Source organism: Chiloscyllium punctatum, unplaced genomic scaffold, assembly GCF_047496795.1.
Source record: "Chiloscyllium punctatum isolate Juve2018m unplaced genomic scaffold, sChiPun1.3 scaffold_561, whole genome shotgun sequence".
Classification (NCBI taxonomy): Eukaryota; Metazoa; Chordata; class Chondrichthyes; order Orectolobiformes; family Hemiscylliidae; genus Chiloscyllium; species Chiloscyllium punctatum.
Genome location: NW_027310295.1, coordinates 7501 through 13803, shown reverse-complemented (window position 1 = coordinate 13803; position 6303 = coordinate 7501).

Here is a 6303-nt window from a genome sequence, read left to right as displayed (position 1 = left end):
GTATCAAACCCGGCTGAGCTACCCGGCTTACAAGTCTCAAAGTCGGTATGAGCAGACACGTCCACCCCCATTCCCTTTTGGACCACTTCCCACGGTTCGAAATGCATGAAAATCGGCCTGTATACGGGGGAGGCACCCGCCTCGAAGACGAGACCGTCGGCAGAACCGCCGGGTCAAACCCGGCTGAGCTACCCGGCTCGGAAGCGCCAAAGTCGGGTTGAGCAGTCACATTCACTCCCATCCCCTTTTGGGCAACTTCCCACGGTTGGAAATGCATGGAAATCGGACTGAACACGGGGGAGGCTCCCCCCTCGAAGGCGAGACCGTCGGCAGAACCGCCGGATCAAACCCGGCTGAGCTACCCGGCTTACAAGTCTCAAAGTCGGTATGAGCAGACACGTCCACCCCCATTCCCTTTTGGACCACTTCCCACGGTTCGAAATGCATGAAAATCGGCCTGTATACGGGGGAGGCACCCGCCTCGAAGACGAGACCGTCGGCAGAACCGCCGGGTCAAACCCGGCCGGGCTACCCGGGTTAGAAGCCCTAGAGTCGGGTTGAGCAGTCACAATCACTCCCATCCCCTTTTGAACCTGTTCCCACCGTTGGAAATGCACGAAAATCGGCCTGTACACGGGGGAGGCTCCCCCCTCGAAGGCGAGACCGTCGGCAGAACCGCCGGGTCAAACCCGGCTGAGCTACCCGGCTTACAAGTCTCGAAGTCGGGTTGAGCAGTCACATTCACTCCCATCGACTTTTGGGCAACTTCCCACCGTTGCAAATGCATGAAAATCGGCCTGTACACGGGGGAGGCACCCGCCTCGAAGTCGAGACCGTCGGCAGAACCGCCGGGTCCAACCCGGCTGAGCTACCCGGCTTACAAGTCTCAAAGCCGGGTTGGGCAGTCACGTTCACCCCCATTCCCTTTTGGATCACTTCCCACGGTTCGAAATGCACGAAAACCGGCCTGTACACGGGGGAGGGTCCGCCCTCGAAGGCGAGACCGTCGGCAGAACCGCCGGGTCAAACCTGGCTGAGCTACCCGGCTTACAAGTCTCAAAGTCGGGTTGAGCAGTCACGTTCACTCCCATCGACTTTTAGACCACTTCCCACGGTTCGAAATGCACGAAAATCGGCCTGTACACGGGGGAGGCACCCGCCTCGAAGACGAGACCGTCGGCAGAACCGCCGGGTCAAACCCGGCCGAGCTACCCGGCTTAAAAGTCTCAAAGTCGGTATGAGCAGTCACATTCACCCCCATTCCCTTTTGGACCACTTCCCACGGTTGGAAATGCATGAAAATCGGCCTGGACACGGGGGAGGCTCCCCCCTCGATGACGAGACCGTCGGCAGAACCGCCGGAACAAACCCGGCTGAGCTACCCGGCTTACAAGTCTCAAAGTCGGTATGAGCAGACACGTCCACCCCCATTCCCTTTTGGACCACTTCCCACCGTTGGAAATGCACGAAAATCGGCCTGTACACGGGGGAGGCACCGGCCTCGAAGACGAGACCGTCGGCAGAACCGCCGGGTCAAACCCGGCTGAGCTACCCGGCTTACAAGTCTCAAAGTCGGGTTGAGCAGTCACATTCACTCCCATCGACTTTTGGGCAACTTCCCACGGTTCGAAATGCACAAGATTCGGCCTGAACACGGGGGACGCTCCCCCCTCGAAGGCGAGACCGTCGGCAGACCCGCCGGGTCAAACCCGGCTGAGCTACCCGGCTCGGAAGCGCCAAAGTCGGTATGAGCAGTCACGTTCACTCCCATCCCCTTTTGGACCGCTTCCCACGGTACGAAATGCATGAAAATCGGCCTGTACACGGGGGAGGCACCCGCCTCGAAGACGAGACCGTCGGCAGAACCGCCGGGTCAAACCCGGCTGAGCTACCCGGCTTACAAGTCTCAAAGTCGGGTTGAGCAGTCACATTCACTCCCATCGACTTTTGGGCAACTTCCCACGGTTCGAAATGCACAAAATTCGGCCTGAACACGGGGGACGCTCCCCCCTCGAAGGCGAGACCGTCGGCAGAACCGCCGGGTCAAACCCGGCTGAGCTACCCGGCTTAAAAGTCTCAAAGTCGGTATGAGCAGTCACATTCACCCCCATTCCCTTTTGGACCACTTCCCACGGTTGGAAATGCATGAAAATCGGCCTGGACACGGGGGAGGCTCCCCCCTCGATGACGAGACCGTCGGCAGAACCGCCGGAACAAACCCGGCTGAGCTACCCGGCTTACAAGTCTCAAAGTCGGTATGAGCAGACACGTCCACCCCCATTCCCTTTTGGACCACTTCCCACCGTTGGAAATGCACGAAAATCGGCCTGTACACGGGGGAGGCACCGGCCTCGAAGACGAGACCGTCGGCAGAACCGCCGGATCAAACCCGGCCGAGCTACCCGGGTTAGAAGCCTCAGAGTCGGGTTGAGCAGTCACGTCCACCCCCATTCCCTTTTGGACCACTTCCCACGGTTCGAAATGCACGAAAATCGGCCTGTACACGGGGGAGGGAGCCGCCTCGAAGACGAGACCGTCGGCAGAACCGCCGGTTCAAACCCGGCTGAGCTACCAGGCTCGGAAGCGCCAAAGTCGGGTTGAGCAGTCACATTCACTCCCATCCCCTTTTGGGCAACTTCCCACCGTTGCAAATGCATGAAAATCGGCCTGTACACGGGGGAGGGAGCCGCCTCGAAGACGAGACCGTCGGCAGAACCGCCGGATCAAACCCGGCTGAGCTACCAGGCTCGGAAGCGCCAAAGTCGGTATGAGCAGTCACATTCACTCCCATCCCCTTTTGGGCCACTTCCCACGGTTCGAAATGCACGAAAATCGGACTGAACACGGGGGAGGCTCCCCCCTCCAAAACGAGACCATCGGCAGAATCGACGGGTCAAACCCGGCCGAGCTACCCGGGTTAGAAGCCTCAAAGTCGGGTTGAGCAGTCACGTCCACCCCCATCCCCTTTTGGACCACTTCCCACGGTTCGAAATGCACGAAAATCGGCCTGTACACGGGGGAGGCACCCGCCTCGAAGACGAGACCGTCGGCAGACCCGCCGGATCAAACCCGGCCGAGCTACACGGCTTACAAGTCTCAATGTCGGTATGAGCAGTCACGTCCACCCCTATTCCCTTTTGGACCACTTCCCACGGTACGAAATGCATGAAAATCGGCCTGTACACGGGGGAGGCACCCGCCTCGAAGACGAGACCGTCGGCAGAACCGCCGGGTCAAACCCGGCTGAGCTACCCGGCTCGGAAGCGCCAAAGTCGGGTTGAGCAGTCACATTCACTCCCATCGACTTTTGGGCAACTTCCCACGGTTCGAAATGCACAAAATTCGGCCTGAACACGGGGGACGCTCCCCCCTCGAAGGCGAGACCGTCGGCAGAACCGCCGGGTCAAACCCGGCTGAGCTACCCGGGTCGGAAGCGCCAAGGTCGGTATGAGCAGTCACATTCACTCCCATCCCCTTTTGGACCGCTTCCCACGGTTTGAAATGCACGAAAATCGGCCTGTACACGGGGGAGGCTCCGCCCTCGAAGGCGAGACCGACGGCAGAACCGCCGGGTCAAACCCGGCCGGGCTACCCGGGTTAGAAGCCTCAGAGTCGGGTTGAGCAGTCACATTCACCCCCATCCCCTTTTGAACCTCTTCCCACCGTTGGAAATGCACGAAAATCGGCCTGTACACGGGGGAGGCGCCCCTCTCGAAGGCGAGACCGACGGCAGAACCGCCGGGTCAAACCCGGCCGAGCTACCCGGGTTAGAAGCCTCAGAGTCGGGTTGAGCAGTCACATTCACCCCCATCCCCTTATGAACCTCTTCCCACCGTTGGAAATGCACGAAAATCGGCCTGTACACGGGGGAGGCCCCCCTCTCGAAGACGAGACCGTCGGCAGACCCGCCGGATCAAACCCGGCCGAGCTACACGGCTTACAAGTCTCGATGTCGGTATGAGCAGTCACGTCCACCCCCATTCCCTTTTGGACCACTTCCCACGGTACGAAATGCATGAAAATCGGCCTGTACACGGGGGAGGCACCCGCCTCGAAGACGAGACCGTCGGCAGAACCGCCGGGTCAAACCCGGCTGAGCTACCCGGCTCGGAAGCGCCAAAGTCGGGTTGAGCAGTCACATTCACTCCCATCCCCTTTTGGGCCACTTCCCACGGTTCGAAATGCATGAAAATCGGCCTGTACACGGGGGACGCTCCCCCCTCGAAGGCGAGGCCGTCGGCAGAACCGCCGGGTCAAACCCGGCTGAGCTACCCGGGTTAGATGCCTCAAAGTCGGGTTGAGCAGTCACATTCACCCCCATCCCCTTTCGGCCCCCTTCCCACGGTTGGAAATGCATGAAAATCGGCCTGTACACGGTGGGCGCTCCCCCCTCGAAGGTGAGACCTTCGGCAGAACCGCCGGGTCAAATCCTGCCGAGCTACCCGCGTTAGAGGTCTCAATGTCGGCTTCAGCAGTCACATTCAATCCCATTCCCGTTTGGACCTCTTCCCGCCGATGGAAATGCACAAAATTCGGCCTGAACACGCGGGACGCTCCCCCCTCGAAGGCGAGACCGTCGCCAGAACCGCCGGGTCAAATCCGGCTGAGCTACCCGCGTTACAGGTCTCAAAGTCGGGTTGAGCAGTCACGTTCACCCCCATCCCCTTTCGGACCCCTTCCCACGGTTGGAAATGCATGAAAATCGGCCTGTACACGGTGGGCGCTCCCCCCTCGAAGGTGAGACCTTCGGCAGAACCGCCGGGTCAAATCCGGCCGAGCTACCCGCGTTAGAGGTCTCAATGTCGGCTTCAGCAGTCACATTCAATCCCATTCCCGTTTGGACCTCTTCCCGCCGATGGAAATGCACAAAATTCGGCCTGAACACGCGGGAGGCTCCCCCCTCGAAGGTGAGACCTTCGGCAGAACCGCCGGGTCAAATCCGGCCGAGCTACCCGCGTTAGAGGTCTCAATGTCGGCTTCAGCAGTCACATTCAATCCCATTCCCGTTTGGACCTCTTCCCGCCGATGGAAATGCACAAAATTCGGCCTGAACACGCGGGACGCTCCCCCCTCGAAGGCGAGACCGTCGCCAGAACCGCCGGGTCAAATCCGGCCGAGCTACCCGCGTTAGAGGTCTCAATGTCGGCTTCAGCAGTCACATTCAATCCCATTCCCTTTTGGAACACTTCCCGCCGTTAACAATGCACGATATTCGGCCTGAACACGCGGGACGCTCCCCCCTCGAAGGTGAGACCTTCGGCAGAACCGCCGGGTCAAATCCTGCCGAGCTACCCGCGTTAGAGGTCTCAATGTCGGCTTCAGCAGTCACATTCAATCCCATTCCCGTTTGGACCTCTTCCCGCCGATGGAAATGCACAAAATTCGGCCTGAACACGCGGGGCGCTCCCCCCTCGAAGGCGAGACCGTCGCCAGAACCGCCGGGTCAAATCCGGCTGAGCTACCCGCGTTACAGGTCTCAAAGTCGGCTTCAGCAGTCACATTCAATCCCATTCCCTTTTGGAACACTTCCCGCCGTTAACAATGCACGATATTCGGACTGAACACGGGGGCCGGTCCGCCCTCGAAGTCAACACCGTCCGCAGAACCGCCGGGGCAAATCCGGCTGAGCTACCCCGCCCCCGAACACTCAAAGTCCCTCTGAAGCCTTGCATTCGCCTCCTTGGAAAATTGACGTCAAACATTACCAAAATCGGGGGCACGAGCACTAAAGCTAAGTCTCACCCTTTCCCTATCCCTAACCAGGAACCGAACGCCCACCCTCAGCCTCACACCAACGCCGGTGCCACTCCAGACAGACACACCCTTCAAAACCACACCCATCCGGCCATGCAACTCAAAAAGGGTCCAAATTCAGAAACACCCCCTTCAAAAGGCACTCCATCCTCGGCCACACCACCGGGACATGCTCCCCTCGGCGATAATTAAGCCCCCACCACTATTTGAAGCCAACCGCAGCCGCAACTCGAACGGAGAAATCAGTAACCAATTCAAAAATGCGCTTGGTTACTGATTTCTACTGAGCCGAAAAAATTCTAAGTGTCGGTGGTTACTGATTTATACCAACCCGAAAATATTCTAAGTGTCGGTGGTTACTGATTTATACCAACCCGAAAAAATTCTAAGTGTCAGTGGTTACTGATTTATACCAACTCGAAAAAATTCTAAGTGTCAGTGGTTACTGATTTATACCAACTCGAAAATATTCTAAGTGTCGGTGGTTACTGATTTATACCAACCCGAAAATATTCTAAGTGTCAGTGGTTACTGATTTATACCAAGTCG